This window comes from Callionymus lyra, chromosome 15 (assembly GCF_982586985.1).
Source record: "Callionymus lyra chromosome 15, fCalLyr1.hap1.1, whole genome shotgun sequence".
Lineage (NCBI taxonomy): Eukaryota > Metazoa > Chordata > Actinopteri > Syngnathiformes > Callionymidae > Callionymus > Callionymus lyra.
The window spans coordinates 17,672,073-17,696,481 of record NC_141832.1 but is presented as its reverse complement, the minus strand read 5'-3'; positions in this window follow the sequence as shown (position 1 = coordinate 17,696,481).

Below are 24,409 nucleotides of genomic sequence, written 5' to 3'. Positions count from 1 at the left end.
TACTTCCTTGTAAAACAAAGACAGTATAGCAACACAAGTACTTCCTTTTAATTTGCTCACTCTATAGAGACACTTGTACTTCCTTGTAAAACAAAGACAGTATAGCAACACAAGTACTTCCTTTTAAATTGATCATTGTGTAGAGACACTTGTACTTCCTTGTAAAACAAAGACAATATAGCAACACAAGTACTTCCTTTTAAATTGATCATTGTGTAGAGACACTTGTACTTCCTTGTAAAACAAAGACAGTATAGCAACACAAGTACTTCCTTTTAATTTGCTCACTCTATAGAGACACTTGTACTTCCTTGTAAAACAAAGACAGTATAGCAACACAAGTACTTCCTTTTAATTTGCTCACTCTATAGAGACACTTGTACTTCCTTGTAAAACAAAGACAGTATAGCAACACAAGTACTTCCTTTTAATTTGCTCAGCTTAGATGTAGTTTCCATTTGGAGTTGTGACTGCGACTTCTAGGTGCTAGCGCTCACTATTATTCTATGATGTGCCCCAAATTGTAAAAAGTTGTGAGTTTTTTTTTTTTTCTTGTAGACATGATTGTTCACGGAAATTCCAACTGACAAAATTATGAAAATAATGGAAAAAATAAAATTGTTAAATACATTGAATTAAATAAAAATGAACAAGTGCCCATTTAAAGGGCAACTGATGTGAAAACCCAACTCTCCTGACTGAATCACATGTTTCAAATGTTGAAGTCTTAACTCTCCAAGATGCAGTAAGTCCCTCATCATGACCATGTTTTCAACTTATTACTTTATAAAGTTCTGAAATCTCAACGAATAAGGGGTTACAAGAGCAGAGTCCATTATGACGAAATAATAGCTTCACTCCTCCAGCCAGCTGTTATCACGCCCCGCTTTGTTTATACAACCAGTCCCTTGAGGGTAGAGACTTCCGGGATTGATGACGCGCGGTGACAAACCTTGATGCTTGACCAATCCCAGCAGAGTGGGCGTGGTTATGTTAAACAAGATTTCATCTTTAGATAAATAAAATAAATGTCAGTGGGCGGGGCTTAAGCACATTTTCTAATGTAAATATTTCAATGAAAAGATAGTTTTGTACAAACAGACACATACTGATGATACAATAGAATCTAACATCGATTTAAGATACACTTTAACATTAACATATAAGATATCTGAGCTTAATATGTCGAACCTATTTAAAAAAAAAACGCTTAAAGTCTTTATCTGATCTAGACGGATGTTCTAGCAAAGTATCAGGAGCTATTGCAGTAAATCACGTGTACATATACCATTAAAACAACCTTTTTTACATGAAATAAAAATATGTATTAAGCAAAAATTGAATTGAAAACAGAATTATGGTCAATATCGTTATATAAATCTGATAGGTGTCGTTGATGTGTCACGGAAATGCTATTCAAGGTTCAATTATTTAACGTGACTAATTCTAATTTATCACATATATCCAAGGTTAACTATATTTAGACAAAATAACCAGATTCATAAGAGTATAAAGTTATTTCGTACAAATACTCTGACGAACCCTGGATTCTGTGCTACCAGAATTTGACCTATGCTTAGTTTGTTTTTTAACATTCTTGTGACCTATTCAGGGAAAGTTGGTTTTGAACCTATAATTATAGAGACAATGACCCACAAATAACAATCATCAACACGTCTCGCAGTAACAATCATTCCTTAATCCGTCTCAAAGTATTCCGTCTGCGCCGCGGCGCATCAGACGCGTATTGATTCGAGTCAATCCGGGTCACGGCGGGCGCGAGTCGGCGGCGCTTTCACCATCCATTATTTATGGCATAAATAATGTAGCGTTCATTACAGGGAGGGAAATATGAACTTTTGCTGTGCTCTTTGTTCCGAGTCATATGAAGCTTAACAGCGCGTTCATTTGTTCCTCACCCCGAGGGTGGACGGGAGCGACAATAATATAATTATATAATGGCGTCAAGAGGAGCGACCCCGACACCCGGCAGATGTGATATTGCATTGTGTCGCATTAACCTACGGGATTAACCTTTAGTCGCCAGATTACTTATTTACATTAAGAGGCACCATCAGGAATCCGCTCGGCTATTGTTTCAATCCCTTTGAAAGTTCCTCACAAGACGACTCTTGGTTTAAGCAATTGGAAAATAAGTTGTATTTCTTTTTTTTTTTTTATTATTAGTGGCTTTAGCAAGATTTACAGCAGAGACAGCTGCGTGTCAGCGGCTGGGAGGCGACCGCGGGCCCAGCCATCACTCCGAGTTAAACTCCTTTGAACATAAGTATATTTCACTCCCCGACGCTGACATGTCGTGTGAATCTGCGGATGTGAAAAATTACACACATGCGAGAGCTGCACACTGGCTTTCTGGGTGCGCCACAACAGTGGCGGTAAGAAGATAAGGCAGGAAGCAGGAAGCTGGGAATTATAAAGGAGATCACAAAAAAAAAAAAAAAAGTCATGTGCGATGTATTTTATGGGCTTTAACGAATTTTTTTTCCTGGAACAGAATTCATATCTGTTGCTTTGGTTTTCTTAATACGGACCGTCTGTTGTTAACACTCCCAGTATTTCTCTCTTAAGAGGGAAAATTACCATTTACTCTTAAGGTCGTTTTCTGAGCGAGTTGAAGTAAGTTGAGGCCTGAATGAAAACAAAGAGAGTTTGAAAAAGCCGAGTCGATAAGTCCAAAAATTAAAGTTTCACCAGGATAAGAAAAGATAAGTCAAACGCCGTCTGTTCATGGATAATATAATACTTTATTTAAAGTAGTCGTGGTGTCGATTATGGCTCTCCAGCCGTGAAGTTGGTCTCGACGATTATTTGTGTCTCCTTTAAATCGTGGTATTGAGTCAAAATATCGTCGTCAATTAGTCAAATGTAAACCTGGTTATTTGGCGAAAACTATAAAGCTTAATGACCAATAAAATGTACATTAGATGTGATTATAACGACCTAAAAAGATGATCCTGTTTGAGCTAAGTTAAAGGAGAAGATTATACATAGACTTCCGATAATTCGACTAAATCAAACCTCCAAGAATGAAAAGACAATGTTATAATCAGACTCATTCTTCCTCAAACTTGACAAATTGGTAAATATATATATATTTTTTTGATGAAGTTCGACAACCTCTATCTAGAATCATTAGATTCTTTGGAATTGTGAATTCGTCCACTTGTGTACTTTTGCTTAAGTGTCTTTTTAGTTATGATTTATACAAGTTTTGTTGACGAAGAAATATACTCGATCAACCAATTATTTAGAAATACTGGCAATGAAAAACAAAGAACTTAATTGGAGAAAAAGTTAAAAAATATCAATATATATATATTGAAAAAGAAACAGACGCAATTAGTAAAAATGGGCCACACAACTGCTCTCAAAGGGCCGCATTTGGCCCTGGGCCGCACTTTTCCTAGATAGATATGGAAGAAGAGTGATGTTTCTAAGGAGTTGGATTTGCCTGAATGTCCCAAATTGTAATGTAGCTCTATCACTAGCTAGCTGGTTTTGCTAAAGCTAAGACAACACTTTTGCAGACACAAGTTGGTAAATGCACGTTCATTATTTTCCCAAAACAACATCCATAGAAGTGGAAACTGTGTTGAGGAATAATTGGCAATATTTTCTGGATTTTTTAAACCAATTTTTATTTTTATTTTGATAATACTTATATTTATTATTTTCCTTTGATGTTGTCAGTCAAGTCAAAAATGAGGATAAAGCCACGTGATCATATATGTATATATAAACTGAAGCAGATAAAAGAAGAAAGTGAGGTAGAATTCTACTTGTAATTTTTGACCTGCTCTAGTAGAAGAACTCGCATTTCTCCAATCCTTAAATCTCTTCACTGGCTGCCAGTTTCTTTCAGGATCAACCTTTAAAATTCTGGTTCTTACTTTCAGAGCTATTCATGGTCAGGCTCCTCCTTACATCAGTGATCTGATCCAGCCTTATACCCCAGCTCGGGCTCTGAGGTCTGTGCTCCTAAGCTTTGGAACGATCTTCTTCTCGCTCTATGTTTGATGATCTACTGACTCTTTCAAGAAACATCTTAAGACATTTTTATACGTGCAGGCTTTTCCCTGATTTTCTGAGACTCCTGGATTGTTTTCGGTGTTATCTTGATCTTTTAAGTATATATTTTATTGAGTATTGTTTTGATTGATTAATTGCTTTGTGACCCTGGTCTGGAAAAGCGCTCTATAAATATAAATTACTAACTTACTTACCTCTTGTATTAAAGTAAAAAAAATCATCAATCTTAAGTGATATGATATGTCTATTATAGATTGTTTGACATTGATTTATTGAGGTATGACTGGGGTGTCAAAAGCGACATAATTCTCATGAAAATATGTTGTTTTTATTGTTGTTTTCAAGATGATCAGGGTCAGTTTTTAATGAGAGGATATTTATTTCACGTCTCAACTTTGATTGTGTGATATATACACATATATTCTATTCTTACCTGCAGCAAACACAGTAATAACTGTGGCCGCAGCTTTTCCCATGACATTTGGAGGTTAATTTGCGTGGGCTTCATGGTCATTTATCGATGGAGGCTGCCAGAAATTAACATTCACCACGCTTTTTATTGACAGAAGTGTTTAATAGGCCGTCAAATCAGACGGAGAGCGAGACTCTTAAGTTGCAATTGCGCAGAATGAGTTAAATAAACATACTATTGTGACAAATATATATTTAATATAATATTTTAACATCTTAAAATATTAAGATTATCTTAAGACGTTTTTATTTGTTCAGGCTTTTCCTTGGTTTTCTGGAACTCCTGTTGTGTTCTCAGTGTTATCTTGACCTTTAAAGTATATATTTTATTGAGTATTGTTTTGATTGTTTAAGTGCTTTGTGACCCTGGTCTGGAAAAGCGCTATGTAAATAAAAATTACTTACTTACTTACTTACAAATGAAAATATACCTAATTTAAAATTGAATTTATTCTCATTTTTCCATTTTTCCATGTTTGTATACATTTTTTTTAATTACATTGTAGATGTAAAAAAAAAATGTGTGTGACAATTTGCATGTACACTCTTTTATACACTTTTTAGTGTGGGAAAAATCCCACTGATTGAATGATAGAGGGGGAAAAAGTATCTTTGACTTCTATTAAATGTTTAACATAGGACACAACACAGTATTTATTTATAGATTGGTATAGTCCAAAGTACAGCCTCAGAGCTTATTCGTAGTTTACGTACCATTTCGACCAACTTATTATGAGTCAGCGAAATTTGAAATGATTGGAGAACACTTTGTACCACACATATGTACATTTTTTATTCACTGGTTGAATTGAAACATTCCTTTAACCTTTTCTCAAAATTGTGTTGAACTGTTTAAAGAACTGATTTTTGATCTTTGGTCAGCGCTTTATAAAAACCTTTTTTGTGTTGAAAACACAAGCATTAATTAAGAGAAGTTTAGTACTAAAGTGTATAAACTAGAGAAAGAAAACCCCCATAAAGGAAGGATTTTGGAGCGAGTAAAGACATTTTTTGCTATTACTGGATACATTTCGGTTTTGGTGGGACGTCCAGAAGTCTTATAAAATGTAAAGCAAAAATATTTGTCTTTTATGCAAATGAAAAATAAAATGGTTACAAAAAAAAGTTCAAACTTTCATAAAAACATGTTTAAAAAAAAGAGTTCCGTTATGCAAATTCATTGTGTTTTGGAGTCGATCATTATTGCAACACTTTGTATTCATGAAAAATAGATTTGGTATCACCTGAGATTATGTATGCTTTCAGAGAACAGGAAGTGAAATAAATCCATTAGGGCAACAGAAACGGGGGCTAAAGCGTCGTGGTTTTAATGCAGCAAATGATGAACCATTAACCTCGGCGGATTTTTTTTATTTTTATGGTAATCAGATTCCGCGTTACTCCGGTAATAACTTCCGCCTGTAACAGGTCAGGCTCGGGTTTTTAAAAATGAAAATAGAAACGACACCATGACCCTTTTATCCATTACTACTTTTCCCAGCATGTCGCCCCAACAACGGAGCTTTTATTTAGCATTTTTCTGATGTTTCAGCTGTTTCCCGGGACGACACACACCGGAGATGATCCAACGACTCGTCCTGGAACCACAAAAGAGGGGAGAGAACCGTACAAGTGGGTAAGTCCTTGTATGCGGTTTTCTATTCACGGCGAAATGTCGACACCGGGGCGTCAGTCAGCACCTTTTGTGGAGGGAAGCGTGTCGCGTCCCGGAGTTGTCGACGCTCACCTAAATCCCATGTTGGACGTCGAGAAGAAACCTTTTCCTTTGAGGAGCGGATACAGTTCTTCCTCTAACATGATTAGCATTTATTCCAAACAAACATGATCACAGGCTCCTCTCGGAATCCCTCGGACACTACGTTACCGCTGAGCGGAGCAATAAAAATGTTGTTTATTAAGGCCTGACATTTAAAAAAAGAGATTTTTTTTCCTGAAGAATATCAGAAGTATAATGTGCTCTTTAGAGTCATATATGAGCTGTTATTTGCAGTCTGCAGCAATATTAAATCTCCTTCCAATAAATAGCTCGTAAGAATTTATTTAATAGACCCAAAGTTTGTTTTTTTTCCCTTGGACTGAGCTGGGTTTTTCTCTCACAGTGGGGCCGGTTATTAATTTGGAGGATATTGATATTGTCCCGTTGGCATCAGTGTAACCGGGAGGAAAAAAACAATCAGAAAACACACGCCGTCTCGGATAATAACGCCCAAGAAATGTTTCCTCACAAGCAAAAGAAGCTCGCAGGGAAATTTATTTTCTTATTGATATATGGTTCTTATTTGGTTAAGGATGAATTCAGGATTTTTTTTCTTATCCTTCAAGTATCCTGCTGACATTTGAGGGAGATGCCGAAGTCTTTGTTTTCGTTATTAAGGTTCTTTGTTTAGCAAATCCTGAAGTGTGCTGACATCTTTAGAAGATTATTTATCGTTATATCTAAGAAAATCTTTCAAGGAATGGCTTTTATAACTTACGAACGCAAAAATATACATCGGCCGATATCTACAAAGATTTAAGATAAAGATTACCACCTATGCAGATGATGGGATCATTTAGTCACTTTGGCAAAACAATCCACAGTTTGTTTGAGGTAAATTCTAACCGGTTTTTAGCGTGGTTGTGCGATACTTAAGACACAAGATCAGCATCAAACCTCTGATATAGAAAGTAACATTAAAATAGAATGGCTAACATGAAAAAAAAATCTTGGTAAATACATGAAAAATAAATCGTTACTCTGAATTAGCCCTGATCTGGTTTCTTTCATAGAACCATTATTCACTTTTGCTAGTTTACTACAGTCTTATTTTGCAGTAAATGTGACCTAAACCAGTACCTTTATACGTCTAGAGTCACATAGTAATGTTTATTTTTAAAGTAAAATGTCCTATCAGACAGTAAGGATCAATGCACAGGAACATGTTTATATTGTTTTTTGAGCAGCATCGGTACTCGGGCCCTGGCCTAGTGGTTGGGAAATACTGTCTTAAGTAATACACAGTGAATACTATTGGTTTCTTACGCAGCAATTTTCGTGACGCCATCCTTGTTATCCTCCCTATGGCTGTCATTTTAAACTTGAGGCCTAGGGGCCAAATCCTCCCAGTCAAGTTCTTTTATAAGTAAGTAAGTAAGTAATTGTTATTGTATAGCGCTTTTCCAGACCAGGGTCACAAAGCGCTTAAACAATCAAAACAATATTCAATAAAGTAAATACTTTAAAGGTCAAGATAAAACTGATAAGACTGATAAGGAAAAGCCTGAAGACATAAAAACGTCTTAAGATGTTTCTTGAAGGAGTCCGTAGACTCCATTATAAGGCCAAGTATATTATTTTCGGTCCTGGTCATAGGACGTCTGAGCCTGAGTCCTAAACCTTTTGTTGCAACTTCAGTGTGGATAACTTCTTCCACATCTTGGAGTAGAAAGTCACCATTAGTTGCTCTGTATTTTGACCAGGTTTAACTTCCTCAACCACCTTAATAATCAAAGCTCTAACACACTATAGCCACATGATACACCACTTGGGTTGTTGATTTGATGGTCATTTAGTATAAACACACATGTTATAATAACTTCAAGCTTCTCTTCATCTTAGCTAGCGCCGCTATGAGCCGTGGTACGACTTAGCTGTTATCGTAAGGCGCTGTACTGTGACCGAATGCGGAAATTAGCTTCTCAAACCAATTTGCTCGCCATAACAATCTAGTGGAAAAGTCTCAATGTGTGTATCTGCTGAACTTAAGATGCTCTTAATACACATTTTGGTCTCAACTACAACTTTATTACCTCAAAACTGACACCTACGCAATCAGGGATTTTAATCGTGAACCTGAGCTCATCTTAAACCGAACCTTGTGTGTGTTGTACAAGTAAAACAAAAAGGCCATTATTAAACCCTTTTTTTTTAATGTTTTTGTTTGTGTGTGACACAAACAGTGGTTTTCGCCCAGTCGTGGCGGAACATCACAACAACTTTGCCAACATCAGCGCACGCTTGGCCGAAGACGGACGGCGGGGATCGTCTAGACCTCGAAATTAAAACCAACACGAGTCCTTCGGCGTTTGTCGGGGCGAGTAAACACCTTTTTTTTTCTTCTTTTTTTCCGCTCGTGGAGAAGTTTACAGTCGGAGGCGGCGTAATAGTTCACATATCACCTTCGCTCGCTGTCTTGTTAACATTTTTTTTTTTTTTTTTCAAAAGCTCTGCAGTCATAAAAAGGTGGACTCACGTTTCCTCCCTGAGCGCGCACTTTGCAAGTCCAAATGTAGAACATAAATAAAGCTTGGGTGAAACGATCTAAGTTGGAAGAGAAAAAAAAAAAAACCGTTGAATAGATTTAGAAATTTTAAAAGCGAGATCAAATGGAAATCGCACAAAGGCAGCAGTAAGTGGAATTGAAAGTGTGATACAGATGAAGGGGGGTGTCGGGATGAAAACAGGATTAGACTCCACAGGCCTGGTTCCCACAGATTGCTTGAAACGGGGAACAGATTTAAAGCAGGTATACTGCGTGTTGACAGGTTTTGGCTTTTTTTTTTTTCCGCGCTGGCATTCCCCTTTTTTTTTTTTTTCTCTCTCCGAGCACGTCTCACACATTTAAGCAGACCCATGTCAAAACCTGTTTACATGTCATGAAAGGAAGCGGAACATGTTCAAATCGGGTAAGCCATTGAAGGAGAAACTTGGATGATGTGACAGTTTGAGTCTTTAATATAACCCACTCTGGGGAGGTTGAAACAAATGACATGCGTGTCTGCGGCTTTGCTCCGAGTGTGCGGCTAAACGATGTTGTAATTGATGTTGACTGAAAATAACGCGCTCTTGTCTCGCCCGCCTCGCGCGCATCCGGGCGGCTTTTCCGCGACTTTTTTCCTCCGCACCTTGATGTTCCTCCATAAATCAAACACGAGGGCCTTTCGCACGCTTAAGCGTTTTCCCCGCATGTCAGCAACTTTTAGAGATTAAACTGTTTCATGTTTAATGGGATAAGGAGGGAACATGAGCTTCTATCCAATCCTGGCCCCAATTGAGTGTTTTTTAATGCAATTTGTCAACTCCCTCTGCTAGTGGGATTTGTTCCATACTGTTAGATGTGGAGTCAATTACATCGTATCTCTGCCGAGTGTTTTGCTTGAGAGATTGCTCATCTGGCAATATTAAAGCTACTTAGTATATGTTTGATAAAGTCAAGGAAATGTGGTTCATTTAAATCGTAATGTGTTGGTTTCTGCTGAGGACCGTCTTCTCTTGAAGAAGTGGTCATGTGTAGTGAGATGACGGTCGCAACTGAAAGAAAAAGTAAATGAATGACTAAATAACTTCATAGATTTCACTTCCAATTCTTCCATTTCGTGCTAAAGATTCTCATAAATGTGTTCCCATGTACCTGAAAAGCATACCTAAAAAAGAATATAAAGTAAAGGTGCATGAAGTTTGTTTTATTTTGAATCCCCTATACCTTTTGCTAATGTAATTCGCATCATTCAGCACACACTTCGTAGAGTTGTCAAATAATTTGTATTTTTTATCATCATAGAGGACATTATAAATCTTGTAGATATTTGAAATCATTGTCAGGAATTAGGGTCCAGTCACCACACAGCAACTGACATGAGGACAAAATACTAACTAAAGTTTTAAGAACAAAAATAATAAAATTAATGTGGAATATATGTGAAGTTCGCACCACAGTTCTGATACGTAGGATTAAGATAAGGGAAATCAAAATAAGATTTAGTAGGTCGTACTATGATATTAAAAGGAACAATACTTTTACAGTTATAAATAGCGTATCTGCAGAATGCTGCAAATTAAATTAGCTAAACTATAGGAACATATAAAATAACTAACTAAATACAGTTATTTGCACATAGAATTAAAACATGTATTTCTATATTTCTTACTATTTACTGTATATATTTCTTTAAACTTAATAAGCAAAAGGACAAAAAAATGAAAACCAATCAAAACTCCAAATAGTTATCATGAACACAACCAACAATACTAATATAGTGACGACAACATGTGTAAAGACGACGACAACACAAACGTCAATCAATCAATCAATCAACTATTTATGAAGCACTTTAAAAACAACAGTCAATACAAAGTGCTGTACAATGACATGAAAGTGCTAAAAAATCCCAGTTAAAACACAAAGATAAAAAAAAAAATCGAATAAAACGAGTATAAAGCACTAAAAACAGATCAGAGTCTCATGCTGTGTTAAAAGCCAGAGAATAAAAGTGTGTTTCAAGGCAAGACTTAATAACGTCAACTCAATTATCAACCTCGACATTAACGGGATTCAAACATTATAAATCAACTTTGAAGTCAATATGTTGTTCAGTGGAAAAAGAAAAGATTGAAAACGAGTACATTTTGTAGTTCAAATTGATTGTGAACTGACGATGAAATGTAAACAAACAAAAATGTTACAATTAAGAAGAAAAAAACAAAACTTAATTTATTACAAAACCATTCAATTAAATCATAAACTACGCTAAAATGACGTGTAAATGCTATTATCAGTATAAACAAAAACACACAAGTCTTAAAATATGTGGTATAAAAAAGACACAATTAGTTTTAGGAAGAAATCAAATTTTTAGAGGCATAAATGAATCCCATAATGATTGTGAAATCAATACCTGGTTGGTTAAAGCACCGACTGCATGTTAAGTGTTCACAAATAACTCCCTTAAGCACTTTTTTCCCTTCTCTTTTTAATATTCTCCCTTTCTCTCCAAATATTATTCCATCCACCTGCTGTGTGTGATCCTATTTTCTCTCCCCATTTCCCCGTTTTGTGATCATACATAATTTAGTCCCCGGCCACATCTAATAAATGATGTTGACATATGCTCTTGCAGCGGCGTCGCCTGCCAGTGTTGCTTGATAAGCCGCTGTGCGTTTTTCACTGGATCCAATTTTGCCCTATCAGTCCTCCAGACTGGAGCTGTGGAGCTCACCGGCTCCCGCGGCCGCCCACATGTCCCGCGGCGGGCGATTAGTGACAACACTTTTTAGGGGGTGAGATTTGTGTCAAAAATATTCACCAGTAATTTCATATTCATGAATGTTTTTTTTTTTTTCAATTATCTCGTCCTATTAACGCGATAAAAAGGTTAATTATCAGCAATAGAAGCGCAATTAATTTCCTCTCCAACAGTCTGGTTATGACTGAGGTTTCTGCCCCTTTTTGTCATTAATGATTGTAATTTCGATCGCGTATTCAGGGATCACACCCGAAAACTCGACGCACAAATACCAGGGGGCCAAATCCGGCCCGCCAAATAATTTAATGCGGAGCGCACCAATCAAAGTTGATACATTTTTAGTGTTTAAGATAAAATCATCGGATATATTGTGGATTTGTCAACAATTTTGAACTAGATTAAAAGTGATAATTAAGATTATTTAAGACGATATCACACTCAACTTCCTTTTATAGTCAATTTGGTCCCTATTTACATTTGGTTTGGCCCCTGAAAAATGTTGGACACTCGTGTGCTTTAAATAAATAAAGTGTAAAGATTGTTTGTTGATGATGGTCAAGCTAACTTCTAGCTAGCCCTGACCTGGTCAATGTCGGGCGAAGGACATCCAGTCTTTTCACTGTATTTATGAGGCCCTCATGAGAGTAAAACTATATAACCATACCAAAGCAATTGAATTCAGGACTTAAAAAATATATATATTATTTGTTCATATGTTAAAGTTAATGTATTTCTACTAATTTAATCAATTATCATTCAAAACTAATCTTTTTGTCGATGATTTGTTGAACTTTTCCAACCATTTACGTCGTCTGTTATTTGTTTTGGCTTGAGGGCACCTCACTAAAGAGTCTCAGCATGGTGCATGGGCCCTTAAGAAATTCAATTGACCGCCATTGTCTACTCAAGGCAACCTGGTTTCCTTCCACAGTCCATACAGAAGTGTATTGGATACTCTAAATTGTCCTTTGGAGTCTTTGTGTGTCCAATGATTACTGGCAATCTGTTCAGGGTGGCCCCCCACCTTAGACCCTAACCAGCTGGGATAGTGTCCTGCCTCCTGTGGCCCCGATATAGGAATACGCAGTTGAAAGTAAATTAAAGAGCTAAGCATTGGAGTGACATTAGAGTATTTTCCTCAGAAGCATTAGTCCATCAAAAACAGCAGAGAAGTGTGCCTTCTACTACAATTCACTTATTTTGCCTTGTTAGCTTAATAAACGATAACATTTCTTGTTTTTTGAGCGCGTTACGTTCTGAAAAGTCGGCAAAAACGGTTTAGCGTGAAGCTACACTACCTCATAATGGCAAAAGCGATCAGAAATCAATATTTTAACGGTGGGCTTTACAATAATTGTTCGTTTTAAGTTCAGGATACAAGTCTCAGTGAAGGTGTCTCTGATTCGATGAATTGTAAGAAGTCTTTTATTGTTTCCGGGTGAAAGAGGAAGGAGAGAGAGTATTGTGGTCTACGGTAGCGTGAGGATTGGTTACTGAATAAATTTATAACAAAAACTATTGACCGTCTTGTAGCATCGTCAGTCTGGAACGAAAAAAAAAGGTATTACAGCTCCTCTGACTTCGCTGCGTCCCCACCCTTCCTTATAACTTCGTCTCATGTTAAAAAATAATACATCATTTTATTTTCTAATACATACGGTTTATATTTAATAAAAATATATGAATTTTCATGGGGGTGCTTGTCCCCCTTTTTGTTCACCAGATCCTATTGTCCACCCCTCTGGCACCTAATTTATTGTGGCCCCTTATAGTATTTATTCTATTTTGAAGCACCCTGATTCTTTGAGTAAATAGACGGTTGTTTTACCCATATGTTGTTTTTTCCCCCCCACAAATTGACCCCATCTCTAGGGTTAACAGAAAATGGTCTATTGAAAAAAAATGAAATGAGTGGCAGTCGTGTGGACGAAATTTCCTTGTTATTATCCTTTTATTTCTTAGTCAATCAAGACACAGAACCCAGTATTTGGACACTCTCTGGAACCTTCAGGATACAGAACACATTGGAGTTAATTCATACAGTAGGATCTAGACGTAGAATCATAGACGGTGAAGTACTGTGTCCAGAAGAAAGTATTTTTAAACGGTGGGCCCTCAGAAGAGGGCCCCTGTACATGTCGATGTTAACAAGCTTAAGACGTCTTATTCTCTACAAGTTTGGATGAAAAAACAACTTTCCAGATGAACCTGTAGAGGTTGGAATACAAGTACATGTTGGCGTTTTGGAGAAAATGGATCGTAGTGCTCGCTTTTAATTTTTTACGTTTTTTACAAAAGCTTGACTGCCAAATCAAAGGGGTACGCTCTTCTTTCATGGGCCCAGTCCTCCCTATCGTGGGAATGACTCGCCCTAAAACTTTGACGCTCACCAACCGAATTTTTACAGTAGGTTTAAGAAGTACAGTCATCGATAGTGAAGTACTATATGCAAAAGAAAGATCTGCAAAACGGTAGTCCCACAGAAGAGAACGAAAAAAAGACTTTCCAGACGAACCTGTCGTGGTTCAGATAAGGGGGTGTACTTTGGCATTTTGGACGGACTAGAGCTCAAGTAATGCCTTAAGGGATCGACCGACGGGGTCAAGTTTTCATAGCATGCTTGTTTGCTCGACGACTCATGAAATCCAAGGGGTGCCCTTTCCGTGGGCACAGTCCAACCTACCGTTGGCATGGCTTCGCATCACTGTCGGGCGAGAATTTAAGTGTTTGGGGGGGTAGGTGGGGAGGAGGAGACCCGGGTGTCAGTGGCGCTCGACTCCTGAGTGACACCCCACCAAACACTGGGCATGAAGGAAATCCAGGCGAGCTGATAGCAGATGGATTAAAAATTGAAATTGCTCTAAGCGCTTCTATCCAAATATTTGTCTATTCCACCCCTCAGTCTAAAATGAATACTGACACCCCCCAATTCGTCCCCCAACACACACACACACACACACCCTCCCCCCGCCAGCATTACGAGGGCGAATCAATTCAATCAATTCCCCTCCACCAATTGTTTGTTGTGTTTTTTTCCGCTGACCACACCTCGAGGATTAATATTTGATTAGCCTTTAGGAGAGGTGGAAAGTACTTATTAACCTTATTTGTCAATCTGTCAGTGCCACGCTGCCGATTGTGCCTCGCGGCGCCGGTGTGGGGGGGGTTGGGTTGGGGACCGGCTCGGTTTTTTTTCTTTGGTTTGGGGGTGGGATGGAATCACTTCAGGGAAAAGCATGTGACAGCTTCCTGTCGCTTGTTCATCATCATAATTACCTCGTCTTCCGGACGCCTAATTGATAAGAGATATTGTTCCAAAAATAAAAGACATTGTTCCTGCATAACAAACGACTGCAGACTGAAAAGAGAGAAAGAGAGAGAGCGTCTTCCAAGACCCCCTTTTCATTTACCGCCCGTAAAGCACCCGGAATTGATGAGCAAACTTCCGCACGGCGAGCCGTCTCCCCTTTTTTTTTTTTTTTTTCATTACTAATTTTAATTAAGTCTTCCCGCACAACACCGAGATTGACTTTATGTATAATTGTTCATTATGCGTCCTGTTGGCTACAGTGGGGAAATTAAGGAGCCTCGAAACGGACGACTCCGAGACATGATTAGTCTCGTTCTTCCCAAATGTGTAATTTTTTTTTTTTTTTTTTTTTTTTTTAATGTCTGGCGTGAGCTGCAAAGTGAAACTGATACTCTGTATATGAAAACATTTAATGAATTGCCAATTCTGTTGTCAAATCAAGATAACAGATATTCTGCTGGGAAATTTAGAGGCGAGGCGGACACACACTGGCGCGTCGTGACGTCCATTGTTTGTTTATGGGCTGTAAATTAAAAATGCTTGTTTGTTTTTTTCGGGGGATCGCTCGCGCTGCCGGTGGTGATGCGTCTCCGGGATATTTAGCGTCTCGATCATGTCGTTATTTGCCGTGATTTTTTTGGGGGCGGAAACTATAGCAAAAAAACGATACCAACGGGGTGAGAGTTCAACAAAGAAACTTTTTGTGTTTTTCATTAGAGCAGAGCAGAGTAAAGTGCGGCCGTGGGGGGCCAGAGCGGCCCTTTAATTGTATTTATGTGGCCCTTGTGAGTTCGTGGGGAAGCGATAAAACTGATCATGTAGAAATGTTTATCTACCCAAGAAACATTTGTGTTTTCTACTTTTATTTTAATTATCTACTAATAGTTGAACTGAATAAGTAGTCAATTCAATTACATATATGTTGAAAACATAGGGATTTTATATCATTCAGTGCAAGTATTGGATGGTATAAATGTGTTTTAAAAAAAAAACTTGAACGCGACAGGAGGAGGAGAGATGACACTAAGTCAGAGCGGATTATAGGCCAGTTTTTCAAGCGTTTTGTCGAGTGTGAGTCTAAAGGACACTTTTCTAGACGTAGGTTTAGTATTAAATCTTAATATTCTTGATAAAATGACGCTCTTCTTACTTTTCATCCATTTTTTTAAAGGCTCTTTTTCCGCCGTCTCTTCTTCGTAATAGTCCCTTACAACACTTACAGAACTTATTGTTCCCCCTTTAGAAAGATTTAAAGGAGAGAATTTTTTTTTAGAAACTTAAAGGAAATTTGAATCAGAATATATTTCTATTTTAAAGCACCCCAATATTTTTTTTTATTTCAGAGTGTTTAACTTTACAAGGTTTTTGATTATAATAGATTTATTTTAGAGCCATTTGTGTTTTTTGTTTGGATTTTTTGTAATAAATCTTCTATTGCGTGAACAGAAAACACAAAAAAGAAAAAGCTAATATACAGCGAGTGGCAGTTGTGTGGACAAAAATTCCCTGTTTTCATCCAAGGCTAAAGCAGAAGACGCAACAATAGTTACTTAACTCGACCACGAAAAGGAAACCGAGGCTAGAATTTGCGCAATCGCTAACAAAAGGACAATAGTAGTTAAAGAATCACAGACTGGACGCCACAATTTGGCTTTGACAATATGGAATCATGGATCGATTCTGCTATGTCACAGTTTGGTACCGATTTGTCTACCATATCTCAGTCCAGTAGGACACTTTTTGGACGGGATGCTATCAAGTGATATTGACTAACATTTCTAAGGAACCTCTTGTTGAGTCTATACCCTGTAGGTGTACCTAATAAAGCATCAGATGAGTGTATACAGTGGTCCTCTTCGACGGTCTTGTTGTTTTGCAGATTTCTTTATTTTGCACACGGTACTACATATTTCAATATTTGGTAGAAAGCTGCGGTCGGGACCAGTAAACCTGCTCCAGGTGATTTATTTCGAACAGAAACTTCAACGCAACCACAGAACTTATTGGGAGGCACTAAGTAGCGCAACCACATTACACATAGAGGTGTGTATTGGCAGGAATCTGGAGATACGTATCATGATACAGGGGCAACGATAAATTATATTGCGATACTATAGGAACATATATTTGTAGTATTATACGAGTACTTGACTCTGGTGTTGTTGAATTTACAGACCACATGACTCTTAACGAAGTCGTAACTGCTTTCATTTTGAAACCAAAACATGTCCAGACATCAGTTTTAAAAGCTGACGGAGTCGACCGTATCCTCTTGTCCTCAGTCATTGCTGGCACCTTGCAGGATTTTATAGTTTCTTTAGCTGCTGGTGCTATAACAACAATCGTCAACTACTGAAAGTTGAGTCACAGTACGAAAATCAAGTTATCTATTATAATTTGAAAAGCGTCCGTCCATCCATCCATCCATCCATCCATCCATCCATCCATCCATCCATCCAACAAACTCCCATAATGCCTTTCAACACACTGTATTGATAATAGATCGCTAAAGTTCTGTATGTAAATGACAAATCTATGTTGCGATGTCAAAAGTGACGGACAGCTGCGATTGGTTTGCTGGGCGGCTAAGCATTATGGGATTGCACCTGATATGCTATTATGTGGCGTTAAGATTTCAAGCTTAGAAAGAATGTTGTCGATTCAAACAAATAATTTCGACTGTATCCTCTTGTCCTCAGTCATTGCTGGTATCTTGCAGGGTTTCATTGTTTATTTCAGCTGCTGGTGCTATAACAACTGTCGTCAACTAATGAAAGTTAAATCGCAGTACGAAAATTAAAAAACACGGTGAATTTTTCCGTCCGTCCGTCCAGCCTTCCATCCATCCATCCAACAAATCCCATGATGCCTTTCTACACACTGTATTGATAACAGATCGCTAAAATTCTGTATTTAAATGTCAAAAGTGATGGACAGCTGTGATTGGTTGGCTGGGCGGCTAAGCATTATGCGATGAAACCTGATATGCTATTGTGTGGCGTTAAGATTTCAAGCTCAAAAGAATGTCGTCAATTCAAACCAATCATTTATGTGTAACGTCTTCAGATCATAACCGCCTCCAATAAAAGAAGGAACTACTTCTTGATGAAACGTAAAAAAAAAAAAACTGTCAAGTATCTGCTTCAATCAGACTTCTTGATTGACGCGTGGAGTCCTCCGACTAAGTGATATCACCTCTCCACGCTCGGCGGATCCTCAAACCCCGGCTATCAGCGATCGCACACCGGCGCGCTACTGAGCCCCGTCAGAGAGCGTCCCACGGTCGGCGGTGTTAATTACAGATGCTTTGAAGAGATAGAAACGCAGCCCTGTAGAGATTGATTACTCTTTGAGCTAAGTTGTCTTCCAATTACTTAGACAATTAGCCAACTAATTAAAATACTTACCCTGCACATTGAAAGAGGAAGAGGACGGCTGCTGCGAGGACGTCCCTTGATATATGAGCTGCCAGGGATTCTCAGAGAGTCTGAGGAAGGAGGGAGGAGGCCCCGGTGTGTCGGAGCTACAGCTGGCAGACGCCGAGCAGAGAGAACCTCTCGCGTTTGATTGATGACGGATGATGAGGAGAATCATACGCTCATCCTGAGACCGGAACTGAAAAAAAAGTACAGGCTTGGTGGTGGTGGTGGAGGAGGAAGTGTGTTTGTCAACCCCAACCTTTTGTTAATTAGTGAGCTCGTCCGGATTTAATTTGCTTCGGCGCCTGTTGCCGAGTCCGAACGAGTCGATGTCGGAGTTAATGATTACATTTCATTACCGTTCAACACCCAAAAATGATCATGGATTAGTTTGCTGTAGTGGATGGGAAGAAATACAGTTTATAATAGGCATTTTAACATTACATTCAACAAAGAATAAAAACAAAACATGGGTCAAATAAAAAGGACTCAAACTTTAAAGAATGTTTTCAAGGAAAATTTTGCAGAAAAGCAGATGCAACACTAATGGACTCAGGGACTCATTCATTCCTCATCCTATTAGGCTGTTTAATTCTGAGTTTGGGGGCAGGAGTGGAGTGATAAGATTATATTCCATGTTCATCTTTGTATCCTTTTCTTTGTTATTTTTCTTCTATCTATGTTCTTTATAGCTAGATTGTGTGATCTTGCACTTTGTTTTTATTGCACTTTGTTGTTGTTCTTATGAATCTATCGTCTGTGTTGAAAAACAATATCCCGAAGGAGGGATCAATAAAGTTTATCTAATCTAATCTAATTCATTTGTTAATGTGAAAAGAAGTACAATTCACTTCAAAAGGGGAAAAAAAGCTGTATATATTTTTAAACACATTTCTCATATTATTATACATTGTTTAAATATTGGTTTATAATGTGAAAAACATTTGCAAAAGCACATTTAATTAATTTTATATATGAAGTAAAAAATAAAAGTAAAAGATTTTGTTTTAATATGATTTTTTATATTTGTTTAAAAAAACAAAATGAAAAATTGCTTCAAAACGAGAAAAAATGGAAAAGTTTCAAAACAATAAATGATGAATGAGTACAGAAAAGAAATGTACTATATATATTTTTGAATACGTTTCATATAGTAATAATACATCTTTAAATTTTGGTGAAAAAATGGAGAAAAAAAAGTTAGTTTTATACATGTATAAACAAAAGCAAACAAGAAAAATATAAAAAAAATATTACAAGATTAATAATAAAATAAAATGTGATTAACAGACTAAAACATTGCTAAAAAAAAAAAACATTTTCATAAGAAAATTCAATTGATTTGATATGGAAAAGTTAAAATAATGTCATATTATAATAATAATAATATATAATATAATATGACAATAATAATGTTAATAACTTTAAGAGGAGGAAACAAATGGATGAGGACAGAACGAAATATGTACTGTATTTTTAACCACATTTGTTATTATAATACATTGTTTAAATGTTGGTTTATGAAGAAAAAAAACAAACATCTAAAACAAATCTAAATTTGTCAGAAAATGTCTAGAAAAATAATTCACTCTTTTAACCCTAAGAATTTTTTTTAAAGTTCCATCTCAAAGATCTTTTGAAAAACATTAAGAACGACTTGAAATGTTGAATTAAATTGTTTTTTGTATTCACAAAAGTGAAGCTAGTGTTTTTAAAACATCAACTTAACTCAGATCTTGTGGCACTTTGAATCCTGGAACTATCCTAAGATACTAACAATTTTTAGACTTTTCATAACAAAGTACCAAAAAGCTGCCGTTTCCCTCTTGACTATTTGAAACAACTTTTTCTTAAATTTCCAATAATTACTCTTAAAGACTCCAAACATTCTGGCTATGAAAGATTTCCGACCTCTGGTTCTTTGAAACATTCACTTTTTTCTTCTGTAATTAATTGCCTTGTGTGTGTGTTTGTGTGAGTCCAAGTGTGTGTGTGTGAGTCCGCGAGAAGCCACCGAAAAACTGCTTTTGCTGACAAATAATGAAAAATTGGACTGGAAGTCACTGGAGCGCCTCGAAATATTTTATCTAACCGTTATTATTTTTATAAGGGTCCGCCGAGGATTTCGATCCCCTGACAAAACAAGACTACATTTTTTTTTCTCTAAAAGTCCCGAAAGGCTTTAAAGTTATTCTACTATTTAATAACAAATGCTCGCGGGCCCTTGTTATCAAACCACAAAATGCAATGATAATAATTACTTTTGTGAGCTGCAGCCATGTCGACCACCAAACTCCAAGAGAACAGAGAGAAAATACTTTTTTTTAAACAAGTTTAAACCAGTCATCTTTTCTTCTATCCTTACTTTGCCTTGGTAGTGTTGACTTTCTAAATATACTGTATATTGACTCTGCTATCTAGTTGTCTTGACCTGACTCATTTATCATTATTGTGGTTAGCATATTAGCTTGTTGTTAGCATTTACTTGTCGTTACTTTTCTATATATAAATATGTATATTTCTTTTTCAATTTGTTTTATATATTACTTTACCCAATTTACTGAATTAAAGAAATTGTTGGAAAATGTTGAAAATAAGTTAAGATAACGGTTTTTGAATGATAAATATTTGCAGCTGGTCAGTAGCTAATGCTAACTGCTAATTATGAACCACAGAAGCTAGCAAGAAAAATGAATCATATGAAAAGGCAAATGGAATTAAGCATGTGATTAAGTTATAAAAGAAGCAAGAAAAGGATGGGAAAAGAAAGAAGCACATGTATATCAGGAAATGTTAAATTTTAAAAGGAAATCTTGATTAAAGGAAGTAAAACATGGACGAAAGAACTACAACGTTTCTAAAAAAAAAAAAGATGGAAGACCACACAGGAAATGTGCGAAAAAGGAAAAGAAAAAAGACTCTTAAAGAATCTTAGTGTTACTTTACAAAACACCAGAATAAAAAAGGTTGAATGTGAAAAGAAATGATCATAATTAATTAAAAAAATGGAACTGAAGTTGGTTAGATGAAAGAAATGAAGACATGGATGGAGGGGTTAGGCAGTGAATAAGCAGCAGCAGTTACTATATAGGGGTCTCAATGGGATCAGGGGCCACCAGAGGTCAATTCTTGTCTATTTCAACTGTTTCCTCTGCATGTTTTTCACCCAATTTAAATGTTTTTTTGTTTGTAGTTCAAGTTTAACTGCTTCTATATAAAAATAAACTATAGCAAATACTTTCCCTTCTGAACATAATTGTTTAAAAAGTAATAATAACAATATTATAAGGCTCCCGCTCAAGGTATGTGAAAAAGTCAAGGGTTCCCTCAACTTAACAGTCATAAATGGATGTTTAATAAAACGTGAACATAAATTAACAAGGAGGCTTTCAGCCATGTCAAGAGAAGAACAGGCAGCGGCATAAGCTTATTTAATCCTTCCTTTTCACCTTGTGACTCTCGTATTAAGTGACTGCACTATAACACAAAATATTAATCCCAAGAACCAGGTTTGGAAATTCTATTTAAAAAAAAAATTAATCACCCAGTTGACTTTTTTTTTACAACTTAAACATTATATTCATTATAGCTTTATTTGTCTTGTATTGTGGCAATTTGACTTGTTTCAGGAATTCAAAACGAAGATACTAAACATGCATACACATTATGTTTGAACATATAGTGCACATAATAATTGTAATAACTCGAAAAGTAATAATAAATAAAATAAAGATCAATACATTATCAGCTATAAATACATAAGTACAGGACAGTAGACACAAGAACAGGATTATATATATATATATATATGTCACAGGACAGATTGGAATCTAGTAGGATTTGGAATTCCGTTCTGTACTAATAGGATTCCAGATCCTACTAGTAGAGATTGAAGTTCCAACCTCTACCAGTACAGATTGGAATTAGGGTTAGGGTTTTATTACGATGTAATCCGAATTTCTCCTATTAGAATTCTCTAATATTCTCTAGTAGAGATCGGAATTCCAATATTCAGATCCCAGTTCAGTAGTAGGATTCCAGATCCTACTGGATTCCAGTCTGTACTAGTAGGATTACAGATCCTACTGGATTCCAATCTGTACTAGTAGGATTCTAGATCCTACTGAATTCCGATCTGTACTAGTAGGATTCCAGATCCTACTGGATTCTGATCTGTACTAGTAGGATTCTAGATCCTACTGAATTCCGATCTGTACTAGTAGGATTCCAGATCCTACTGGATTCCGATCTGTACTAGTAGGATTCCAGATCCTACTGGATTCTGATCTGTACTAGTAGGATTCTAGATCCTACTGAATTCCGATCTGTACTAGTAGGATTCCAGATCCTACTGGATTCCGATCTGTACTAGTAGGATTCCAGGTCCTATTGGATTTCAATCTGTACTAGTAGGATTCAAGATCCTACTAGATTCCGATCTGTACTAGTAGGATTCTAGATCCTACTGAATTCTGATCTGTACTAGTAGGATTCCAGATCCTACTGGATTCCAATCTGTACTAGTAGGATTCCAGATCCTACTGGATTCCGATCTGTACTAGTATGATTCTAGATCCTACTGGATTCCAATCTGTACTAGTAGGATTCCAGATCCTACTGGATTCTGATCTGTACTAGTAGGATTCTAGATCCTACTGAATTCTGATCTGTACTAGTAGGATTCCAGATCCTACTGGATTCGGATCTGTAATAGTAGGATTCCAGATCCTACTGGATTCGAGTCTGTACTAGTAGGATTCCAGATCCTACTGGATTCTGATCTGTACTAGTAGGATTCTAGATCCTACTGAATTCTGATCTGTACTAGTAGGATTCCAGATCCTACTGGATTCGGATCTGTAATAGTAGGATTCCAGATCCTACTGGATTCCAGTCTGTACTAGTAGGATTCCAGATCCTACTGGATTCTGATCTGTACTAGTAGGATTCTAGATCCTACTGAATTCTGATCTGTACTAGTAGGATTACAGATCCTACTGGATTCTGATCTGTACTAGTAGGATTCCAGATCCTACTGGATTCCAATCTTTAGTAGTAGGATTCCAATCTGTACTCTGACATATATATACAGTATATATATATATTTAGAGACAATTAATCATGAACACAAACAGCAAAATGTATTGGTTTTCCAGCTGAAAAGATTCTCCTAATAGCAACGAGCGACTGGATCTAATACTTGAGCCTTTTTATTAAACCAACCTTTCTAGAAAATACATGTAAACAACCTTCATGGTATCTTTGAAGCACCTGGAGAGGGGAGCACTTTTTTTCTTTCTAACTGCAGCTAACAAGTGCACAATTTCCCGACTACTGACAAGTTCCTCCAGTTTTTTTTTCTACATTTCCTTGTGTCAGATCAGATCATTTCCCTGCAGTTTTGCTCTCGGTGGAGGTGCAGTGTGATGGGCCTGACAGGATAATTTAGGGCAGAACAAACCAGGCTCTTTTGTTGTCCCTGTGACAGCAGTTTGTGTTTAGTGTCACACGTGCAACTGCAGAGGAAGTAGTAACTGTTGAATATGAAAAAATGAATCTCTCTCGCGGTCGTTTGAAAACCTACATTTGGAAGCAGCCGCACCAACGAGACAAGATGGGAAACATTAAAACAGAAGCTATGATAAACACATAGAATAGTAGAAAACGATAATAAAAATGATAAAGAAATAAGAATTATATTGACGATAAATATATCAACGACAGTAAATATTAGTACATATGCACTCACTACAGAAGTAAAGAAGTGTATGAATGGAGTTATGACATTAATTTTCAAAATAATACAGTAGCCTGACTGCAGTGGGAAGTTTTAGTTTTTATTGTCAAAGTATATGTTGATATAGATGTCAGATGTGGCAACTGGGACTATAGTCGTATCACTATTCATTCTTGTCATTTTAACCAACATTTCAGTTAAAAAAAAAATATCTTAGAATCTTTTCAATTCCCCCACTTACATCTCATATGGTATCAAGTGATGATGCCTTCAGGTTCTGTTGGGATTGTTGGACATTCGCGTTCAATGTGTTTTATTATCACAACTTAAAAGTATAATAAATATCATATCGGTGAAATAAATAGACATTAATTGAGTGAGGCATCCCATAATGTTCCA